Source organism: Aptenodytes patagonicus, chromosome 3, assembly GCF_965638725.1.
Source record: "Aptenodytes patagonicus chromosome 3, bAptPat1.pri.cur, whole genome shotgun sequence".
NCBI lineage: Eukaryota > Metazoa > Chordata > Aves > Sphenisciformes > Spheniscidae > Aptenodytes > Aptenodytes patagonicus.
The window spans coordinates 30355644-30380953 of record NC_134951.1 but is presented as its reverse complement, the minus strand read 5'-3'; the positions used below and the strand labels follow the sequence as shown (position 1 = coordinate 30380953).

Here is a 25310-nt window from a genome sequence, read left to right as displayed (position 1 = left end):
CAATGTCCTGCTTAGCAGGCAGTGTGAAATAATCCTGACCCAGGAAGAGCACTTCAGTTACAGTACCAACATCAAGATTCTACTTTTTATATCATCAAAACTAATTTTCCCACATGCAAGAAAAATACTTAGTTGAAGGTACTTGCTTGGGACTGTCACTCACTCCAAATCTCAACTTGGCAACCAAGTTCATCCATTTGTGGTAGTCACCACTGTATTTTCATGGAGTGAGAACTAACAACTTTCTGAAGGAGGCACAATACTTTTCTTTACATAGTCTTTAATGACAGTATTACTGAACTTGTTTGCAGATCTAAGGCAAAAATGGGCTTCCCACTAGACTGTGTAGGCATGTGGGATACATGCTTCAGGGAATCTAGTGCTCATCTGAAAGAAAGGAAGACAGCTATCTGTTATTGTAACACCAAGAATACTGCATAGCTCTTCTAAAGCTTGAATAGCACCTAAAGAACTTAAAAAAAATTGCTGTGTAGAACTCAAAAAGCTTACTGAAGAAAGCAGGTATTTTAACCTCTGCCTTGTAATGGGGAATTAGAAAAACAGCGAAGCCGAATGATTTGGCTAAGGTCACTCAGCAGGTCATAGAGATGTAATAAAGTGCCATCAGCAAAGCAGCAGGCAAGGGTAAGAAGTTGCATCAGGAAATGAAACACAGGATGTATTCGGAACTGTGATTTGTTTTGAGAACTGAACTCTCTCATCCACGGTGCAGATATACTATCATCACTTGAAGCCTTCTGGGCTTTACTAGGCAACTGGATGAAGCAGCTAGCAGAATGCGTGCATGTAGTGAGCATACATACATATGCAAAATTTACATTGAAGAAGCCTGTTACTATCTTTTTCCAATTGCATTATAGCTGTCTTTTTCTATACCTGCACCACCTGTTGCCATGGTAAGTTTCTCATGCTGTATGTCTTTGATGAACAAGAAATAAGTCCCTAATCACTGATAAGGGCTTGAGATTCCTGATAATACCCAATGCCTTCCCCATAGCACTGAGCACAATAGGACTGGACCCTAAAAACCTACATATTGTTAAACTTTATAGTCCTGACAATTCTAGAAATAACAGAAGTTCTATTTTAGACCATTTTAGGGATAATTTTAGACTCAGAGGTTTTTTTTTTTTTCCTACTTTGGAGTCTACTTAGCTAGATTAATGGAAATAAGACACCTGGCTTTGTAATACATAGTCAACCAAAAATAACCCTAAGAATATATTTAAGGATCTAGAAAACAGTTTTGTTTTTTTTAATATAAAATAATTTTTATAGCAGGTTCTTCATCTGGACTTACTTGAATGACTCATTCTCATTCACAGCTCTCACAGATAAAATACAGAACTCCAAAATAAGCTATACAACTTTCATCTGTCATGCCTCCATTTGTCTCATTTATTTTGTAAATGTACTATTGGCAGGGCTGGTAATACTATCTACCATTAAGATCACCAGTACTTTCTATAAATGCAACTGTGTCCACTTCAAATTAAGTTTTCGATGATGGGTGTCTGCTCAATCCAAGGATATTGGCCAAAATGCCAAACAGCTCAGAAAAATACAAGATTTTTGTCATTTACAAAATAGTAAAAGTTCCTCTTTTATCAGCAAATGTCCATGAAAGTATATTGCAAAATATGTGTCACAGTACACTCTAGTGCTGGTTTCTCATTCATGAGAGTGTAAGAACTGCCTTCCTTTGTCAGACCATGAATCTATCCTGACCCATATCTTTTTTCTATCAGATCCAGAAATGGATGCCTGGGGTGCATGGTGGAGGGGTCAGGAGAAATATGCAGAACAAGTAGAAGCTCTATCTGTATTAGCAAATTAAACACCAGAATGATCCTATTGCAGACTTGTCTTCCCAGTGCCCATATTTTTAACTCCATTGTCTCGCCTAATGTACAAATAGACAGCTGTGGTACTGTACACAAACCTCCTTTTTTATTACATCGATAAAAGCATACTCATACATGCTCATAGCGCATGGACCATGAGCCTTCATCTCAAGTAGATGATTGCAGGTGGAGAAAAGGTATTGAAGGAGGCACTTCATAAATTTGTAGCGTTATAAAAAGTAAGAAGTTAAATGAGAAAGCTGAGCTAAAACGATATCACTGAAGTTCCATAGAGTAACTTTACCAAAAAAGTTCAAAAAGTTAAAAAAAAAATTCAAAACTAGAAATGCCAGTATTTAGTTTGTTCCCTTTCCTCGTTTTTGCTCTGTCCTGCACATTCATTATTTTAGAGACGCTAAGCAGATGATCACATGCTCTTCCATTCTACTTGTGTTTCTTGCAGGGCATGGGAATGTGTCAGAACTGTGTAGCAAATTATGTTGTTATTTTTTGTAACTGCTTTATCTCATAGCTTGCAGAATTTGGAAGGTAGTGTCTTCCGAGAGTTTTCTGTCATCCAGACTAACCCAGTGTCACAGAGATGCCGTGTGAATCTACATAAGTCATTTAAGCTAAAATATTAATGTGACAACTAATTTTGTGTTCTTTGTTGAATATGTCTGCCCAACTTTGTCTTGATTTTCAGATTTTTGGAGCCCTTAGGGAAGTACTGTACCTTTTGAACGGTGTTCATGGAATTGAGAGTGTTCAACATCATTTGCAATAAGCCAGTGGGATCTGAAGGACTGAGCCTCAGGTTGGGACTCTCCACAGCCCTGAGTTCTGGGCCTGCCATTACCACCCTCCCTAGGACATGTCGGCACTCAGACTTACAGTGATCTTCCAGTCTATCAGGTGAGCTGTGGTATTTGTCTATATGTTTTTAGTTTATGTGACATGTGAAATAATTCAGCTTACCTCAGTCTGCAAAAAATAGGATTATTTTAAACTAGTTCACCTTATGTTTGCCATTGGAAGAGAGCTCATACACAAATACCTATGATGCATGTTACTTTGAGACAGGATAGTTTGATAATATATCTCAGTTCTTATGCTCTCTTTCTGTGGCAAAGAAATATAATATTTAATCATCTTTCTCACAGAAGTAACATAAAAATAATCAAACTATATTTGTGCAGTATGTTGAACATAGAAATAGTTTTTTTAAAATGCAAATATTGGGAGAAATCATCTCCCCTTGGGATGAGTTAACTCATTGAGATGGCCATGTTAAAACCGAATTTTGCAGATTCTGGGTTTTTTTGCTCTGTTCTCCACTTGTTCATCTAGAAAAATCTTGGTATCTTCATGAGCTGTTCTGAACATACACTTATTAATGTTTATAAGGTTCAGTTACTGTAGCATTGTTGCTACAAACTATGGACAACGAAAACCTGTAAGAAAGTAAATAAATCTACACCAGCAGACATTTGGATGGAAAACAGTAAACAAAAAAGAGTCATACCACTAGTGTTTAAGACAGATGCAAATATTTAATTCAATTTCATATCCAGAATTAATTAGGTCTTGTGGAGAGAAGGGTAGCAAGGGGTTCTGTAATTAAAGGCTATGTCCTCTTGTATATACTAAAGAACATCATCTAATTATATTGGAAAGTATAAATCTAACATTTCCTAAATCTTCCAAACTAAATACTTGTGTGGAAGTTGTATTTTTCTGTAATAAGCTTATTTATAGCCATATGTTATATAAAAATACAGTTATTGCATGTAGTTATTAGAAATGAGCTTGTTTCTTCAGCAAACAGCATGTGAAACAAAAGACCATTTTCAGTCTTTGTTGATGGTAGCTAGCAATGTCCAGAAGGTTTCAGGTAACTAGCAAAAGTAGTATCAATAGCTAATGTGCGGTTACTCTGCGGCTGCTCTGGCAGATTACATACAGTGGCAGCAGAAACACCCGCCTCAGTCCTGTACACACCATCACTTCCCATACCTCTGGTGCAACCACAGTCCTGCCCTTGCTCCTTCTGACTGTACACCAGAAAACAGACCTGAAGCTTCATCTCCTGCACTGCAGAACAGCATGAAGTCCTCTTACAGGACTCCATTCCTTGTCATCAGGTGTTCTGAAAGTGATGACACTTTTTTGCCCATGCTATTTTTGGATTTGCTCTCTGCAAATGGTGATAAAAATTTGAACTATGCCTTGCTTTAGGCTTAGATTTTTCTCTACAGAGAAAGAGCTAAAAGAATGTGGCTAAAAGCTATTCAAACCTAACACTTCTCTAGACTTGAGAAAAAAATCAGCGTATTTTTCAAGATTCTTCCTCCTAGCTAGAGCTGGAAATGAACCCTAGGTCACAGTACTCACACTCCAGTTTTAAGTAGGCTGTGAGTGAGATAAAGAAATGGGTGAAAATATGCAGGTTTATTAAGGGTTTACTTAGATTATAGTTGTGTGTTAACATTTCATAAACAATAATCTACGACTCTTAGAAATGTTTTTCACATTATAGCAATGTGGAATAAGAAGATTGATGCCTCTTATTATTTGTGCTTTGCACATAGCAAATGTGCAAAGGGGGAAGGGGGAAGCTGTTTGCTCTGTATCACACAGAATGCTATTCATCAGAACCAAAATACCTTTATTTATAGCCCAATCTCCTAACCATTGGACTACGGTCTTGTTTAATATCTTTATCGATGATCTGGACGAGGGGATCGAGTGCACCCTCAGTAAGTTTGCAGACGACACCAAGTTGGGCAGGAGTGTTGATCTGCTCGAGGGTAGGAAGGCTCTGCAGAGGGACCTGGACAGGCTGGATCGATGGGCCCAGGCCAACTGTATGAGATTCAACAAGGCCAAGTGCCGGGTCCTGCACTTCGGCCACAACAACCCCATGCAGCACTACAGGCTTGGGGAAGAGTGGCTGGAAAGCTGCCCAGCAGAGAAGGACCTGGGGGTGTTGGTCGACAGCCGGCTGAACATGAGCCGGCAGTGTGCCCAGGTGGCCAAGAAGGCCAATGGCATCCTGGCCTGTATCAGAAAGAGTGTGGCCAGTAGGAGTAGGGAAGTGATCGTGCCCCTGTACTCGGTCCTGGTGAGGCCGCACCTCGAATACTGTGTTCCGTTTTGGGCCCCTCACTACAAGAAGGACATTGAGGTGCTGGAGCATGTCCAGAGAAGGGCAACGAGGCTGGTGAGGGGTCTGGAGAACAAGTCTTATGAGGAGCGACTGAGGGAACTGGGGTTGTTTAGCCTGCAGAAAAGGAGGCTGAGGGGAGACCTCATCGCTCTCTACAACTACCTGAAAGGAGGTTGTAGCGAGGTGGGTGTCGGTCTCTTCTCCCAAGTAACAAGCAATAGGACGAGAGGAAATGGCCTCAAGTTGTGGCAGGGAGGTTTAGATTGGATGTAAGGAAAAATTTCTTTACTGAAAGAGTGGTTAAACATTGGAAGAGGCTGCCCAGGGAAGTGGTTGAGTGCCCATCCCTGGAGGTATTTAAAAGACGTGTAGATGAGGCGCTTAGGGACATGGTTTAGTGGGCATGGTGGTGTTGGGTTGACGGTTGGACTTGATGATCTTAGAGGTCTTTTCCAACCTCAATGATTCTATGATTCTATGATTCTACATTTCCTAAAATGGCATAAAAGTAAGACTTGGTAGTAGGTGATCATTTTCACTCTTTGCCTAAAGAAAATGACTTTGTGTTCTTGGAAACTCGGAGTAGTGATTTCTTTTGCTTGATAACTTCAGGTTTTAATAAGTGAAAAAGTGTTTCAGGAGGGTGGAAGACCCAACTTACATTTCTAGAAGGTGAACAGAAATCTGTGGATGAAGACAGGGAAGTCTGATTTTTCCCCATCCTGAGCAAGCCAGAACTTCATAGTAAAATACCAAGGTTCATCTGCTTCCATGACTTCCTTTGCATTTTCTGATTTTCTTGTTTTTCAGCTGTATATATATGTGCATATATACTCAATTCAGGTCCAAAGGGCAATTTAGACCCTTTTCAGGTACGTGTCAAAAGCAAGTGGGATGAAACGCCTGCTACTGTTTAGAAAATGGGACTAGATGCCTAGCGTAGACTACGTAGCTGTCTTTTAGATAGCTGAGGTTGGGTGAAATTAATCCCAACCTTAATAATTAAACTTTTAAGGAACACAATTTTAAATTTGAGTTGTGGGAGATACTTACATTAAAAGTTACAGATTGTGTGTATCATATCATATCATTAATTAAATTGTGTAGAGCTGAGGGAACACAAGGCTTGACACATATGCTTGTCCTTGGAGTTTGAGGTAAGTCTGTTCTGTGCCCAATGCTCTGCTGTGGAGCAAGAGGTTGAAAAGCAGGCATAGAGAAGCACAGCGCGATGCACAAGAGCATTGCTGTGATAGAACCGGCCATTCAAGGCCTTCACTTTGAGCTCCCCATGCACAGCGTTCACCTCATGGAAACTGGCCTATGGAGTTTCCCAGAAGCAGATTTTCTGTACTTCTATAACCTTTGCTAATTTTTTCCTCGGGTGGCTTTGTTGTTGAATTGCTTGTTTATTAAAGACATGGGATTTGCTTAGGAGAAGGCACTTCTGTTGATAACCCTCAACATTTTCAAAAGATAGATTAGAAAATTCCATCTGTATTTGAGCACTGAAGACATACTTTTTTTGTTTTCAGAAGTGCTGAAAGCCTGCAGCTTTCAGTAGCCTCAACTTCAGGTTCTCAAAAATCAGGAGTCATCACTGGCACACAAGATCTAAATATCCTCACCCAAAACACCTTTTTTGAACTTGTCTTGCATCTTTATACAGATACTGCGGAAATTAATGTATTACAGATTTTGAGACAGCCAGCTGGTATTAATGAAAGCCAGAGAAGTACTGGAGACACATATATTACACTAATATTTCACTAATAGCTTGAATTGCAGCTGAAGTGAGCCTACTTTATTTTTCTAAAAGCATCCCTAATGACTAGGATATGTTGTTGTACTCATGCAATATAGTGATGATCTATGAAAACAGGTAAGCAAATAAGAAAATAAATTGTATAAGTATATGCATTTTTCCAAAGGTATGCAGCATTAAATGTTGGAGAATATTCAGCCTGAAGCTAATATATATAAGACACTGTGGACCATACTAGTAATAAGTACATTAAGCTGTTAGTTAAGCATAGATCTCACTGGTGAATTCTGTAGCTACATCTGTAACCACTCTGCAGCATGTAGGTTTGGGTGACTAAGCACTGCTTATAACACTGATAGAGAGATAAATGTTTAGTTAGGGCTGAATCTAGCCTTTAGGCTGTGTCCTGAACTCTCTTTTCTCTCAAAGTCAAATATTATTTTTAACTTTTATTGACCTGACCAGCTGACTCCACTCAGCATTAGTTTCTGGTCAAATGCACTTCTCCCCCTCTATGTCTAAACTGACCGACCAAAGAAGTTGTGTTCTTTAGACATGAAATGGATTTTTATTACTGAGGTCCACAGTGCAGATCATTGGAAGTTACATAATAACGTGAAAGGACATATAATTGAAAGGCTGTCAGAAGATAAAAGTGTATCAAGCTTCCCAGAGCATTCGCATTGCAACTCATGAAGTCGGATGACATTGAAAGAGCAGTTCAATGTTTAATGCATGCACCTCTGGCGGCTGTGCTCTTCCACAGCACTAGCTGTTGAAGTATCAATCACAAAGTCTGTAGCATAGAATTTAATACAGGAGTTTTCCATTAAAGAAGTTAGCTGTTGCAGTTCACAGTAACTTTCTTTCTAGTTCAACTTACGTGCTGAGGACACAGTACTTTGTCCTTGAGTAGGCAGCATTGCTTTTATCTTATTCTTCCCACTGTAGCAGAGAGGAAGTAGAGTGTGAGTACGTATGATGCAATGCACAACAAGTGATGAACTGCAACACAGGCATATATTATTACTGGAATTTTTTTTTTTTAATGCCAAGCAATAATACATGAGAAATAAAAGTAAGTGTGTAACCATCCTGAAATTCTCCTAAATGTGCAGTAACACCATAAAAGATGCCTGTATTTACTACAATAATAAAACTGTAGCATTACACTAATCAAATTCAAATCAGTTCAACTGCGTAATTTTCAGTGAAGAGGTGCTTATGAAACACAAAATGAACTCCAGAATGGAAGGTTCATTGCTCCCTACTCAAAAGCAGTCAGCTTTAAACACCAGCCAGTCAGGTGATAAGTTTGTCATTTCTCAGCTGCGCTCTTGGAGGGAAGTTGCCAAGAAGGCTTGACAGCCTTTAAATTTCACAGAGCATTTTTTGCCTGTTTCTGAACATCATGTTGATCTACAAAAACTCCTGGGAGGCTGGGAGGAGAGGCAGAGTAACAGCAGTTCTATTAAAATATATTTGCAGCAATGAATGTCAAGCAGAGTTTATGGTGTGAAAAAATGTGTAGTTCCTGAAAAGAAATTTTCACCACCCTTCAAGTCTGTTTCTTTCTTGTCTAATTGTGTCCAGCTAGTTTGGGGGACTGAGGAGTGTCAATGATTAATTGCCTAGGTGTCAGAGAAGTACAGGCTTGTAATGCATCATTAAAAGCCAGAGATCAGGGCATCTGAATTAAAGTGGGAAGCTCTGAATGAATATATTACTGCTATGTACAATTAACAGCACAAGCCAGAAATCATTTACTTTCATAATTCAGAACAATGGCAGCTCTCCAGTGAAAACATATTTACAGTAGTTTTCCCTTGCTTTCTACAGGCTTACTACAAAAGGGAGAGACAAAAATTAATATGCACCAAGGCAGTAACAGAGAAACCTGTCTTTGAACTGTTCTTTCCTTTTAATCAGCATGAGCTCTGCTAAATAGGGGAAAGAATTATGAGTAGGTGGAGAGCATCTAGGTTACTGAGGGCAAATCTCTCTCAGAGGAATAACTTTGCAATTTGAGCAACAGAGTCTGACCTTTACGTGACTTGGGATGAACAGGTCTTCTCTGTTTTAACCCAGCATGAACAGCAAATGCAAGGCAGCCAACCTGAAGTCACTCAACCACCTTTCCCTACTTGAAGGTCTGATTTCCCCTCCTTTGGCAATTATACCATTGTCCTGGAAGAATTCTCTAATGCTGACCAATGTCTTCTATTTCACATCCTCAAATGCGGGACCTTATACATATTTTAGTAATTTTGGTATTTGTTGAAGTCCCATTAAGCTTCTGAGGTTCTTAAATTGCTTCTTGGAGTTTATTTGTCTTGTAACTTAGGTTATAAAAGTAGCACCATAAACATTAATTGAACAGCCATTAAGCAATATGGCTGTTTGTTTTGGGTTGATAGGGACATAAAGCTTCATACCCTGTGGTGGAAAACAATGAGATCTGATGATGAACATGCTATTAAATATACCATTACCAGACTTCTATCAGTTTAACTTTAGAAAATAGCAACCAGCTGTAGCCAAAGTATACACAAGTGATAGAAAGTCATATTTTAATTGTCATGTCATAGCCTGTTATAAATATTGTCGTTTCTAATGTTTTATGCTAATGACAGTGACTAATGGTAGTCATTACCTCCATTCATTCTCATAAAAAATTTCCTCAAGAGGATGATCATAACTAGAATGCTGTTTAAAATTAAACTGTGTTTTTCTAAAATAAAGAACATAAAAAACATTTAAATACCTAGAGGTTGGCTAGCTAATTTATTTTGTTTTGAGTGTGTTTGACAACTACAGCTGTTGTTAATTGTGCCATGAGTTGAATGGATATCCCTTTTAGAAATGTTTTTGGCATGCTAACATGTGTATACATGTCATGTCTTTGTACGGTCTCTGCAGAGTGGGATAAAAGGTGAACCTCACAGCGGGATACCTGTGGCCAGAAAAAAGTCTGATGCTGCCCCTGTAGAGCCTTAATATTAAGAACATTGAATTTCCTCATCCATTTCTTATTTCAGTTATAAATTCTGCTTACTTGACAGGTACAGAGTACTTCATTATGTGCACGAACAGAAATGCTTAAATGGATGAAGCAGCTATTTACATCTGATAGGAGCTAAGTGGGACATTAAATTAATGCCAAACAAGTGAGTGCTCATTTTAGTTTGTTATAAATGGCTGCAGCACAGCAGTAATGTGTTGACTCTCATGTGCTGACAAGTTCTATATTTCTTACAAACTTCCCTTAGAGCTCAATGTGGAAAGACAAATTCACACTCTGCATGATGAAATTAGCAGCAGATGCATTAATAATTGAATAAGGATCTCTGGAGACACACCATAGTTCAGCAGGAGAGTTGGTGACTGGCTGGTTTTAACTAGAGGCTTCTGTCATATATATATATATATATATATATATATATATATATATATATATATGTATGTATGCACTTACATAAGCCCTGAGTTAAGAGTTGCTGCCTGTATGTAGTCTTTGGTATCAAATCCGCTTCCTGCTTTTAGAAGACCTTGCACAGTTACATTTGGCAGGTCCACAAGCAGACTGCCGACCATTAATCTGGGCAGTGTCTGGCCTTGCTCGTTCCTCCTTCCTCTGTGGCTGTTCTCAAACTTACAGCCAAATTCAACACAGTCCCTTCTGAATTTGTCTCCAGACGATGAGTGGAGTATGAATGACTGAAAGACTTTCATTGTATGCAAGACTCTTGCCATAGACCTCCACATCTCGAGTTCCTATGGAGTTGAAACATTTTCCTGAAGTGCAAAACCCAGCTTCTCTCAGAAAAACATTAAGATACTGTACTGCCATCTTAATTTCCATCCCTGTAAGCAAAGTTGATGTCCTTTGATTGAGCCACATGCATTGCAGATTTCCAGGTTTGAGAAAGGAAGGAGCTTGTGTCTTTTGGACAGTAGCAAAGAAAACAAGAGGATTGCCAGAAAAAACCTCTGCTTTTCAAAGATACCACCAAGGCCACGATGCAATTCCTAATACTTAAATTATGATAATTCCTCACACCAAGTAATATTACGCTCAGAAGACATTGACAAAACAGTGTGAGATCTCATAGACAGCAATACTACTGGGGTAAATTCTCAGGGGTTTAAAATCAGCACTTTTTTGCACTAGTGCCAACAGAGTGATAGCAATTTGAATAATCTGAGAATTTGTTTCAGTTAGAAAAAGAGTAGCAAAATTTAGCACACTGTTATTAGATTAACTCCAGATAGTTGTAAGCTCTACTAACTGTCCATGCAGACTTCAGTTACTGGTTTCGAGTTGCACAGGTTGAACTGACCTCTGTGTTTTGCTTTCCTCCAGTTACAGGTTATTTTATAAATCTCAGCATCTGGAAGACAAAAATTTAACATCAAAATATCTGTCAGTGTATTCTCTGGAGTTTCATCAGCTAAAGGAAAGCTAATTCTAATCTTAGTTTTTTAAATATATTGCAATATTTTGAATAAGCTATAATATGATTTAATAAAGTGGTACTGTATTTAAAACAATGCTCATTAATATAAGTATGAAATTCAATTCCTTCTCTTTAGATATGCAACTCTATTCAATAACAGTGGATATGTTATTTATTCAATAAGAGTTTGGTATCAATCTTGTCCTAATTGAAATATTGGATTTGAGATCTTTTTAGTATAAGAAACATTTAAAGAGTTTCTGTTGTCACTTGAAATAGGAGATAAGTCCCAGAGTTTCATATTCGTATAATGAAATAATGTCTCGATCTATTAGACACCCTGAAATATCCTGCAAGTGACTCAGCTGAGGAAAGAACAGTACATTTTTTGCTTTGTGATGTTGGACCACGATGTAGATGTTAGAGATCAGAGAATATCAGTTGAAGGAGTAAACATGCTAAAAGAATACCCTGGTTTCAGCATCACCTCTTCTTTTGAGGTGCTTGAAACAAAGATGTGGAAATTAAATTGGATTTATGTATACATTTTTAGTGGACAGAGGTAACATTTCAGAACAATATTTTTCATTTGATTCACACATGTATAATACATTTCATTGCTGTTTAAAAAATGTAATGTTACCATCATCTGAGTTTTTAAGGAAAAGACTAAATACTTAAACAAGGTCATGTACTGCTGGATGAGAAGAATATACATGAATTACGTACACCAAAGAGGAATAAAGAAGTTGTATTGATGGGAACGTGGGGAGAGAGATCATGAGTCATTAACTATGGCTTTATGCTTCACATCTCTGTACAGTGGGTTTAATCCTATTAACTGCTTTCCAGTCATTCTGTTATTCCCGTGGAATAGGATTCTAAGTCTGCTCCAGGTTAGTCATGAATATTATGCAATCCAATAACTTTTGTATCTTTTGTTGGTGTATACAAGGCATGTCAGAGGTGCCACTGTTTATTCTTAACATCTGAAGTAATCACCAAATTTCACAACTCCAGGCAGTTATCACTCCTGTAGAAGCAAAGAGAGATTTCTAAAGCCTTCTAGTGACTGAATAAACCAATGCCTTTTATTGAGGTTTTGCAGGTCATTGGATGTGCAAACAGCAAAGCAAATTAAAAGAACCCTTTCTCTTCTGCTATCACAGTAATTTTGCACTTGAGTACATGAGGATTTGCTAATATAAAAGCTATTGAGGAAGATATGGAGTGATTTTCTTCTAGCACTGCCTTGAAAAGTAGCAATAAATGTTGCATTTCAAATTACAGCTTTCCTTGAAATGTGACTTCATTTTAAAAAAAAAGGCATCTTGAACACCAGATTTTTGTCCTTTGGTGACTTCCAATCAGAGGTAATCCACTTAGAAGTAAAAAGATAATTTTCTAATCGCCAGTCCAGTAACCTCAGCCTGAAGATCAAGTGGCTACTTTTTGGTTTATGCCTCATCACTAATATTGATGCTTCTGCAGGCCAGAATTTTTTTTTTCCCTTCTACATTCACAACCTTCTAGTCTTCATACTTTTCCTCAGTTGCCCCTTTCTCTTATTGTTATTATGTCTCTTGAATTGTTGCCCAGGTATTGTTTAGATGCACCATTGGAATACGTTGACAAGTCTGTTGGTACTCCATCCATGTATTTGTACTTTTGTAAAAATTTCCCAGAAGAATAAATCATACCTTAGACTCAATCTATGAAATGAGGGGAAAAAACCAACCACCTTTGTTTACATTTTTTTCTGAACTTGAACACAGTTGCGGAGAAACTGGTAAATGCTGCACCCTCCGTAAGCACTCTGCTGAGCACGATCTCTAGGAATGGCCAATACAGCTGAAGCAGAGCAAGATGCTGCGGCAGGAAATTATTGCTGCTAGAAACTGGACAGAATATCAGTTCTTTCCTTGGGAGCTTTTGGGATGACAGACTAAGTATGGACAGTGTCCATAGAGACTCCTAGCCTGCTGTATTCAAGCAAAACAAATACATATAGATAGGGTCACTGTGCATAGCCAAATTACCCTCTGAGGGCTGTGATAGCTGTGCTGAGCTGGCAGGGCTAAAAATTCAACACAGTCCCAACAGAATGTATTTGATTTCTTTCTAGTGCACCCTGGGAAGAGCAAGGACAAGTGTTTCCATATATTCTCTGTAAACCTTCTTTGAATTTAGCAAATCAGATGGGGTGCCAATTACACGGAGTGATCCAAGCTTTTGCATAAAATGATACCCCTTCATTCATCCCAGCAAGTAATACCATAATTATACTTTTTCTTCTGCTGCTATTTGAGAAAGTAGGACTTATTTTTCCAATGTTCCACATGATAAGTGCAGCCTCTTCTGACCACAAAAAAATGTGTGTATTTTTACCAGCTTTTCCCTTCTACTTTCCAGTCTGCTGAAAGAGACTTTCCTCGCCCATCACGGTCTTCATCAGTTCCCTAACATTTCTTAATCCAATTAGTGTTGTCACCTTCCTTGCTTCCTTTCTATCTTTCTGATAATGCATGGATAATGCATGAGATGTCTGCTGACTTTAGAATTAAAATGTCTATTTTGAACTTCACTATGCAGAAATGTCTACAATTGGGCACTAACTTAACACACGCAGTTCCAAAGTCTTCAGTATTGCACAGTGGACCAGCCATTGAAGAAGCAGACTTTTTCCTCAAGGTCTCATTTAGGAACTGACTTTCCCACTGCTGGAACAGTAAACCCAATTTTGTCTTTCAGATACTCTTCTGAAATGCCTATCTCCCACGCAGTGTAAGAGTACTTCAGCTGCAATTTCCTGTCCTTTCTGTTACTCTACCTTTGCTAATCACTGCTCCTGTGGAGTTGATGAGAGATTTGCGCATAGATATAGTAAAGCGATTTTGGTGAAGGTAGGCATTTGCAACTTAAAAATGGGGGGAATAGGATGAATATTATGGTATGAAGACATAGTGGTTACAATCCTAATCCAAGCTGGAGGTCCATTCCACATGCTTTCATCCTCTTGTAAAGTAATATTCAATATGCATGTCCACAGATGTATTTGCATGCTCTGAATGTCTCCCTAATATACTTGTCATTTTAAGAAATAAAACTTTTTTGAACATAGATGGTGCAGTTAAGGACTTTCAAAAGATAATTACAAGTTCAAAGACTTCAGTTAGGACAGCGATTCCTGAGTACAAGCAACTGGATTCTCTTAGATATTCCCTAAGTAAACGCACTGAGAAAGTGAAGGGAACTGTTAGAAGGGCAAGAATCTCAAGATGGAAGTGGAAGGTGGAAACACAAAGTGAGAGAAGATGGAAGACTTTTTTTCTCTGAAAAATAAAAAACTGTGCATCTTGGATGTTGCCTACCACGGCCATCTGAAACTCGGGCAAGAGACAAGGGATATAGTGTGGATCTTAACAGTGCTTGCATAGAAACTATCCATAAAGGTGCTAGGAGTATCAGTTGCTGCAAAATCAGGTGACAATGCACACTTAAAAGGATGACTTGGAGCAGCTCCTGAAAACTCCTATGCCCAGCCCTGAACAGAAAGGCAGATGTTAACACAGGAAGTTTCCTTGCCAGGGCAACAGATTTTGCACTCTCTATAGCTTTAACATCATGCCTACATGAAGTTAAAGCCTTCAAACTGAACCTAGCTTTTGGCTTGTTTGTTTCTTTTTAAGCAATGGTCAAGTAGGGGCTGGTAATATATGCATCATTTTCCAGAATATTAAAACAGGCAACAAATTATTAACGTTTCTGTAAATGAGAAATAACCCAGGTCGTAATCATACTCTTATAAGGATTAAAAACTAAAACCATCAGCATGAACCACCCCCATCTCCCAGGAAATGGAGCAGAGGTTAAATACTGCGTGTGTTGTGAGTGCGCTATAGCTTCGTGTTCCACTTTAGCATAATGGATTTGGCAAAATAAGCAATTACACTCATAAACAGAGGACCTCTTCCAGATGGAGACATGTACCCAGAAAGAGATGACCTGTTGGATAACCAGTGCCCAAACCTGAGCTAGGTGAAAACTTAGGAATATCAGACATTTGTAACAGTGGCCCAGTAGCAATGGGTTCCCCAGGAGGAATAACTGTGCCAACAGAGAAAGTTCCTCCCCAATCTCAGGAATTTAATGGCTCATTTTTGCCTTAAAGGATAAGGATTTACATTCCTTTTTTGTTTTTAAATAAAATGCCACATCACTTTAGAATTTTTCTCTATGTTAAAAGTACAGAAGAGAGTTCAACACCAGGGTTCCTCTAGAAGATTAAAGTGGGGTTTGGTGTGTTCATTATTTTGGGGGGTAGGGAGATGTGCTTTCACCAGAATTATGGCTGTTCCCATTGCCCATAAATACATATTTATGATGTATATTAGAAGAGTTCTAGTTCAGCGCTTACTAATAATTTGGCTTAGTGACTTGTTCACATTCATTTTACATTTAAAAAAATATTGATTTTTCTCTGAACTCTTCTGGTTTTGCTTGTTTCTAAATTAAATGAATAGTAAGATTTTTATCAATAGGGAGCACAGATATTTTAGCCACTAGAATTTTTCAAGTATTTTATATGCAGATTCAAGCACATTTTTGGGCGATAAAATAATCTAATATTCTAATTGCACTTCACATTCAACTACTTGCTGTTTCTTGGACATCTGTTAGGCATTGAGCAGCTGTTTCTATTGGGATGGACACAATGACTTCTATATATTTTCCATGAATCCAATGAATTTAAAATCAAGGAATATATTAGTATCCAGATTTCCAAAGTACATCATTCTGCATTTTGTCAAAATGCATGTTGGCATACCAGTATATTTCTCAGTTGCCTACTTTAACATCATCTCTGAAATTTAACTCTCTTTTCAGATCTATCCTACTTATATTTTTATGTACTTCCTATTTTGACATTTCACTTTCAGCCATATTCTTACAATTTAATTAAAGTCTATTCAGCATCAATCTTTATATGAATACCAAGGTGGCTCAATATTAGTCTTCTAATAGGGCTTTCCAATCATTCCTATTGCTTGTTATCAGAATCTCATCCAGCTGCTTACCCTCTCACAATCAATCTTTGTCCAGAGAGATTTTTAAGGTGTGACACTAATGACATAGTACAGAGAGCAAGATTTTTTGTGACATCTGGTTGTTTAATGGATAGTTGAGTGGAAAGCATTTTCACTACTTAGGTACTGTAAGCTTTGTCTATGAAAGCAGAAGGAATTATATCTCTGCACAGCACTGCAGAACAGGGTACAAGGACTGTGAGGCTTTTGCAGCCTCTTCTAATGCATCATATAATGACAACACTAGAAAAAGAATCCTGAATTAGATAGAAAAATGTTATCTTTGTCTACTGTTCTTATGCTCCAGGTCTCTTTCTCAGCATTTTTACTCTCTCTGTACCCCAGAAATATTTTCTGTAATGTTGTAATATTTTTAGCATTCTCATAAATATATTTTTGAGTAAAAAGCAGTTATTTTTTAAATATTTGTGAACTGTAGACAAACATTCAGCTCATCCCAGTATCTGTGGATGCAGCTGGCAGAATGAGCTAAGTGTAACAGTGTAACAGTACTGTGGCAAATAATTCCCTTAAAGAATGCATTGTATATGCTTCAGAGGTACACATACATCAGTAGACTACTGCATATGCCTGTCCTATCAACAAAATGCCAGGTATTTCCATCACACGGAAATTGGTTGGCACAACTAGTTCTCTGTGAGAATCTGGAAAAGGGACAACAAAACTGATTTGCCAAGGACAAAAGGAGAGTAAAGGGCAACACAAGAGTAAACAATAATATATTTAGGCATATACTTAAAAAGATTTGAATGATCTTCATCCAAGCAAAGGACAGTTAAGAGTGATAAATGTAATAACCCTGAAAAATAAATATAAGAACTCATTTAAGCTTTTTACTAAAACCACAAAGGGTTGACTTACCATAAGCTATAAAAGATGTCATTAAATCATCAGCCTTTATGAATAATTGCCTGTTGTGGTTTCTGAGATTGTCCTTTTTCTTCCAGTAGTCTGAGTAACTATGTACAACTCCACGAATTTATACGTGGATTATATAAGGAAGTTCCAGTGTCATACTGACAAAGAAAGTAAAAAATAAAAAAAAGTCATATTTTACTACAGTAATGAGAAATCCTATTCACCTCAGTGGGTCTAATGATAGGTTGTAAGATGTGTCTCTAAAATTATACTGTGCTAAATATAAGAGTACAGAAGACAGTTTAATAAATGGGCTACATCAAGTCAGTTCAATGGTCTTCTGTGGAATGTAGTCTGTGTACCAACAAAAATCTCCATGATTTTTATTAATTCCATTAAAGTAGCGCACCACCTCCAAATATTTATAGAGATCAAGCAGACGCACTTCAGGATGAGCCCTTCATACATACCAGAGGTACCATTTCCTGAAATGTAAACAATTGGCATCTGCTGAGCCATAATCCCTAAATCAGAAACACAAATGTTTGGATTAACAAAAAATGGAAAGCCTCATTCTTTGTTGTTGACCTCCCAATACATATTTTTTCACTTTCAGTGTTATGTGCATGACTAGCATTCTTTATCCAGGACTGGAAATGCAGCGGCTTTTTGCCATAGTGACCACAAAGGACAGCGGTGATCAAATTCAAGCCAAACCAAACCCTTACTGAAGCTCACTGACTTCAGGAGATTTGAAATCAAGCCTTCAATTCAATATGATGCAGTATGAAGGAACTGAGATTTGATATTCTTAAGAACCAGAGAAATAAAAGGATATTTATTTTACCCCTTTAAAAGAGTAGATGGATTTGATACAGGAAAAAGTTGAGGAAATATAAAACATAAGCTTATGTGTACTGTCACCGAAATCTATTTGATTTTTATATGCATAAAGTTTTAGCATTCCACTGCATCAGAGATGAAGTGTTTAATAACTATAACTGTTTTAGCACAGACCTGGAACTGCTGTCTGTCATATTTGCAGTGCATATATATGGAATACAGAATACAGATATAGAGAGTAATGCATTGTACAAACTAAAGCTACAACAACGAGCAAACTGCTTAAATTCTTATGCTGAGGGAATGACATTTGACATTCTTTTCCAGAGTAGTTTATTTTTGGATGTTTTTTTCTTGAAGAGATTAAATACAGAGCTAGTGGAGAGCACTGAGAAGTTGGAGAAGGGTGAGGAAAGTACTGTCTGGGTTGCAGGTATTGGTGCTCAAGACCTGGGGCACAAGCAGTGATCTTGGAAGTCCTGCCCGTTCTGTTTTGTGCTGTGGTTTTTAGGCCGTATGGATCCCAGCAGGACAATCCATAATCAAGCATTTGCTGGGGTTTTGGGGCTTCCAGTCTTCCTCTTCCCAAGCCATGCTCCAGCCACTGCTCCCAGCCTCATGCCAAGGGCTCTAAAAGTTGTTGGAGCTCCTCCAGCTCCATAGCAGGAGGACAAGGAAACAAGTGCTCCAGGTCAACCTGCCCAGGGAGGGGGTTTCCTGCAGCCTCTGCTCCTAAAAGTACTGGATTGGTAGCTGCAAATTGGAGCCGGCAGTGACCTCTCTGAACCAGCAGCTCTTTAGAGCCTGAAGTGGTCACCAGGCATTGTCTTTGGCAAGATAACAGGGAAACAGTCTCATTTCCACTGGATTCTGCCCAGCTTTACACACGTTCATCACAGGTATTGTGTCCGCTCAATTTTTTTTTGATTCCACAAATCTATTTGGCTGGGAAGGAAGTCTAAGTAAGTTTCAGGGAAGACTGGGATTGTCCACATACAAAAGATTGATGCTTTGAAAATGCTACAAAACAATAAAAATTAAAACCAGCAAAATACCCCTAAGTGTGATTTTAATTGTTTTTATAAGTCCTTTTCATGCTCTATTTTCATGTTCTATTAATTTTTGGACACATTAGATTTCATTATACTCTGTAAGAAGAAAGGAAGTTTTTCAAATTTGTTGTTAGGTTACATTTTAAATTTTAGGTCTCTGCATTAGAATTTCCATACGACTTCAAAATTATCAAACTAATGACTTTTTGTCTGTGCAAATGTGCAGGTTTTGCTTTCATTCCTACCCTGTCATAAGAAATCCAAAATTCTAGGCAGTATAAAAAACGCACCCTGAATCCTAGTGTCAGTATTCACCTATTTCCCTTTTCAAAATAGAGTGTAATTTTACCAGACATCACTTTCACCCCGGGGTAAAGGAAAGTAGCTCTTGCCATGTTAAATCATAGAATCATAGAATCATTGAGGTTGGAAAAGACCTCTAAGATCATCGAGTCCAACCGTCAACCCAACACCACCATGCCCACTAAACCATGTCCCTAAGCGCCTCATCTACACGTCTTTTAAAAACCTCCAGGGATGGGGACTCCACCACTTCCCTGGGCAGCCTGTTCCAATGTTTCACCACTCTTTCAGTAAAGAAATTTTTCCTTACATCCAATCTAAACCTCCCCTGCCGCAACTTGAGGCCATTTCCTCTCGTCCTATCGCTTGTTACTTCGGAGAAAAGACCAACACCCACCTCGCTACAACCTCCTTTCAGGTAGTTGTAGAGAGCGATGAGGTCTCCCCTCAGCCTCCTTTTCTCCAGGCTGAACAGTCCCAGTTCCCTCAGCCGCTCCTCATAAGACTTGTTCTCCAGACCCCTCACCAGCCTCGTTGCCCTTCTCTGGACACGCTCCAGCACCTCAACGTCCTTCTTGTAGTGAGGGGCCCAAAACTGAACACAGTATTCGAGGTGCGGCCTCACCACGGCCGAGTACAGGGGCACAATCACTTCCCTACTCAAATGGTAGGTAACGCTGTGTAAATTTCAGCTGTGGGGGATCTATTCTGTGCCTCCAACAGGAGAAAAAGCTATTTCCAGTAGTTATGATTTTTAATGTTCATAATTTGAAATAACCCATATCCTGATATCATGCAGGGGAAATCTAGTTTTTCTGCACCCTTACTCTTACCAAAAAGGTCTTAGAAAACAATATAAAATCATATCATATTATGGCCGCTGCCTTGACACTAGAATTGACATAGTACAGTGCATTTGTATCTATAGCTTGTACAGTGGTACATTTAATCCTTGATTTTATTATTCTACTGTCATATAATTCATGTCTTTCCAGATTTTGTCACACTGAGTTGCTTATTCACCTGGAGCAAGGCCAGAAAAATAAGACCTGAACCTCTTTAATCGTAGCCATGAAACGAATGTAAGAGTTGAGAACGCTGCTCCAGCTGTGGGTGTCTATGTGTGCATATATCCATATGCCATCCACTGGACTGTGACAGACAAGCAGGATACAAACATGAGTGAAAAAAATACCTTTGATTTCTGGTCTGAGAGATTCTCTGTCCCAGCAACAATACTGGCAAAGAATATCCCAAACCTTGGGTTAGTCTCTGTTGTGGAATGACATTTGTACTTCTTGCACAGAAAAGAGAATTCTTCCTAATTTCTCAAAATGCAAATTATAGATGATTACAGCCACAATTAGTAGGATCTGTTTGGGGTTTTTCACCTTTTTTAAATTGTTTTTTATTTTTACTTTTCTATTAATACTTTTATATTTATTTTATTTTTACTTGTGAATATTAAAGCCGCATTTTTTGGTGAAAAACCTATGAAGGATATTCTTAGAATCACAAATGTACCTGAGAATTTTTAATCATTTGTATTTTAAGTAGCCGAGTTTACTTCATCATTGTTGTGCAGTTCAACTCTTCATAAGGTATACCTGCACGCCACTTTGATGAGTACTGCAAGGTTAAGAAACACCCTGCAGGAATTAAAAGGCTTGTCTTTTTTCAAAATAGATCAGTGATTAGGGACTGCTTCATTGCCTACGAAAAATAAAGGAAATTTGCAGAAAATAATAAAGCGGCATTTGGACAACTGAGTCTGAACAAACTTGCTTGACATCTAACTTCAAACAGAAATTTATTACGGAAAAGTCTTCCTGCTACCAGGAAACTATCCAGCTACCAGGGAAGCTGATTCCTATAGGATACGTATATAGCTCATGTCTTAAGAGAAGAGGCTGAGCTACTTAATTCTTTGAGAAAATTGTGTGACTTTTCTAAAAAAAGAAAAAAATTTTTAAAAAGAAGAAAAGAAAGCAGAAGGAAAAAAAGAAAAAGAAGAAAAACCTTAATGTTACAATCTATTGATAAAATTAAATTAGTTTTCTTGGGTTTGGCTTACTGGTAAAATATTTAGGAGCACACAAAAATGTTTCATAAACACAATGAGATCTCCTGTCATGTAAAATCCCTGTCCTTTCTTCAAGGGCCTGGCAAGAAAACTGAGTTTTCTACCTAAATTGTATTTTTCTAACTAAAAGCCAGAACGTCCTGAAAAATTAAGCTGTCACTAGTTAATGCTGTCAAAATACCATATCTCAACTGTTCCTGCTTGTTTAATTAGACTTCACTCTTTCTTCCCTCTCATTTTGAATGGTATTTGTGCATTTGTTATCCTCCAGGCTTTTTTTTCACAATCCCTTGAAAACAAAACATAAAATCAACGATGCTGAAGTTTATGTAGGCTTAATATTAGGCAAAAAATGAAAGTGCCTAGTCCCACTGTCGATAGGATGCATTTGTGTAGTTCTCCTTGTAGCACTTTAAAGTAGGGTAAGTGACAGCAATCTCATTCTGAGAAGAGGAAGAGCCATATGGCTCTATTTTATGGGTGGCTGGTTTTATAATAGCTCAGAACAAAACATTCATGATCCTTAAACAGACTCAGATTACTCATGTAGGTGAGCTAAGTAGCCGTGCACAGTGCCGTGGAGTTCCGGTCTTTTCCATGTACTGTCCTGTTAGGAAAGCACGCCAAGGATTGCGGCTTATCGAGAAAGAGGAGAAGTGTTTCCCCCAAGGAATGTATAGATTCAGCAGGAGGTTCTCATGGTTTGCGTGGTTACTTGAGGTCAGACTATGGTTCATACCTGTAGTCTTTAGTACCTCCGATAAGAATGCCTTTGAAGACATCCCCAGGCACAACAGGACAGTCTATGGTGATATGCCATACTGCTATTTCAAATATGTAGACACTAGAAAAGGTTGTAAGTTCACATTTCAGTCACTATAGGTGTGTGTTCATGTGCCTGGCTACCCACATGTGCATCCACATGAATACTAGATTTCTGAAAGGATCTTAAATGTCTTGCTTTGGCTTTCCACCTTCCTTTTGATACCGAGCTGCCTATATTAATTGAAAGTGAGAAAATAGTTAATACAGTTTCTAGTTTCATTGTAAACCCTTCCTGACTGACAACTTGCCTTCTCCTGGGACCCAGCATTATAGCACAAACCAATTGGTATAACCTGCAGCTAAAACTGCTTCTTGCAGTTCTGCTTCTTTTCTAGGGAAATGTGTTTTTCATTAATACTGATGTTCAAACTCAGGAAAAAATGTATTTAAGGAAGTGTGTTATACACAAAACTTCAAGCTATTGTTCTTCTTGATGATACTAATCTGTTTTCCTATAGAGAATCATGTGAATTGTTACCTGTCATTGCATCCCCATGTTCATCTTTTGATACTTGTGGGTGTGATACAAACTACTTAAAAGAAATTCACTGCCCAGACTAGGCGGTTTCCTCTGTTACACCAATATATTTTTCCTACTGTATCTTTTGATTTGATAAGTGTTAATACAAAGATTCTTACCTAATGCTTTTAAAATGCTTACTGATCTACAGAGGCAGAAAAAGTAAATAGTTAACAAAGTACTCTGATAGATAGCGTAGTCCCTCAGGAGGCATTCATAACATTGACACTAACGTTGAGTTATTCTCTCTCAGGAGCACCATTAACAGTCATTCTGTCACCACCAAGTGTGTGTGTAATTCTGTAACATCAGTCCCAACCCTGGGCAGTTCTCCTGGTCAGAGGTTAACTATAGGCAAAACTACTTCACTATTGAAAAGAAAGTGGAAACCAGCGTAAAGTGCTAAACTTCCAGTTTAAAGTCCCATTAATACAGGCATTTACAGATAGCAGAACCAAACTGTGAACACGAGTGAGCAGTGTATTTACTTTTTTTTTAATTGTATACAAAGGGACAGCTTGTGTCTTATTTTTTATTATGATTAATAGTTTATTTTGAGGTTTTAGCCTCTTTTAATCCTGAGTTAGCCAGAAAAATAATAATTTTGAGAAGGACACAGTGTCACTATAGATAATAAGTTGGATAGGAACTATGAGTGGGATGCTATTTGAAGACAAATATAGTCCTTGTAAGAGTAAATAGGTAAACAGTATTCAGAAATTGGCACAGAGTTATTTCACAACATTTGTGAAACTTTTACTGGAAAGCCATGTGCCATTACGGTTTGTTGGAAAGGATGTTGAAAATTAGAAAGATGTACAGAAAAGAGTTGTGAAATGAACAAAATTTAGGGAAAATGTACCAATAGTGAAACACAAAAGAAACTCTATCTATTAATTCAGTCAAGAGAAGACTGAGAAGGAGCTTGACTACAGCCTTCAGGTACCTACAGGCAAAAAGGATTTCTGACAATTAAGAGCTCTCTAATTTAGGAGGAAGGAATGTATAATTAGCTGGAGTCAAGAATTCCATTCTGTCCCACCTCCACCAAATTAACAATGGGAGCTTTTAACCGTTGGACCAATCTGTGTCCTTCTGAAAGATATGCTACATCTCATACAGAAGCTATAGAGGCTGACAGAGAAAATTTTGGGACCACACAGGAAGTTAGACTAGACAATAATGTACGATTTCTTCTGCCCTTAATATCTATTTCTGAATTAAGAATCTGTAAATCAGCAAAGATAAATAAGGTTAACAGAATCTGGCCCTCAGTCATATATATTTTATCATTTAATTACATTTCCATTTGAGGATTATAATTCAGTTCTCTTACGCCTTCATTTCTGAAATTTTTCTACAGATCCCAGAAATTGAGTCTTTCTTATTCTAATAATTAAACTTTGAACCAAATAGAAGCTCTTCAGCTTCAGATTCTGAATTGTCATGAAGAAAATTTAAATAAACATCATTTTAGCTTCTTTGTTATAACTGAACGCAGCAATGATACAGCACAAAAGGTGTTAATGTCTGTTATAGTCCTTGAGCTATACAAATGTGTGGTTCTGGTTTGATCATGCTTGATATGCTATGTCTTGACTAGGTCTTATTCCATTCTGTTTCTACAGGTTAGTGAGACTTTAATCAAGAAAAAAAAAATCTAATGAACAGCAATTTGAAACACAGCATTTGGAAAGGTCAAAATGGTACATTACATCCTTATTATCCAAAAGAACAGATGAGTTTAATATCCTGGCATCATTTTCCTGTGAAGAAGATATTAAACAAGAACTGAAAATGGCACAAGGTCCCCTCTTCCTTTCTTATGACAAAGATTGTAACAAGATGATGAAACTACACAGAATAAATCTCTTTCTGCTTTAATGTTCAGGCTGTGGATCCTGCCTAGATTTCAAAAAACTAAGTTAACCAAAGAGCCAACACACATGCTATTTGTTTCAGGTCCTTTACGACACATTTTCCTGCTTACATGACCCAGTTTCCGTTAATATTTTCTACTCTTAAAGATGGGAAGACATGTTAACAGAAGGTACGCAGTGCAATGAGTTTTCGCAAACACTAACGGTGTTAAACTGCAACAAATAATGCACTGCATCAGCATTGCTTAAAATGCAGATGTTTCAGCTTCTGTTTGAATAAACCTAAGAACAGAGATAATGTATTCCAACACACAACGCATTGCATGTGTCCTGCTTTGGAGAGTCCCTGAAGGTATGGAACTGTTTGAAGGCAAAGGAATTTGTAGTATATCCCGTAGGTTGTTAACAATTTGATTAATATAAGAAACTGTCACAATTTGCTTCCTTAAATCATTATCTGCATGAAGACTCTTCCTTTTACTTTATAGGTCTAAGGAGAGAAAAAAAAACTTCTGGAACTTGATGATGTATTTTAACACTAAAATACACCATCAGGGTCCTCCTGTTAAAACTTATTATGAC

General features: G+C 37.9%; 1 protein-coding gene across 3 annotated transcripts in view; it reads left to right on the top strand.

Moving 5' to 3' along the window:
* The window catches only part of KHDRBS2 (KH RNA binding domain containing, signal transduction associated 2), a 420140-nt gene extending 395404 nt beyond the window's left edge, over positions 1 to 24736 (top strand). Inside the window, exons 11-14 of one of the 3 annotated variants that reach the window (XM_076332984.1) lie at positions 2572 to 2780; positions 9862 to 9966; positions 14008 to 14159; positions 24477 to 24736. The gene's annotated coding sequence lies outside the window, so the exon portion shown is untranslated. Of the gene's footprint in view, positions 1 to 2571; positions 2781 to 9861; positions 9967 to 14007; positions 14160 to 24476 lie in introns of those variants that run through there. The other 2 variants (XM_076332985.1, XM_076332986.1) reach the window with 2 other exon arrangements.
* The last annotated feature ends 574 nt before the right edge of the window (positions 24737 to 25310 follow it).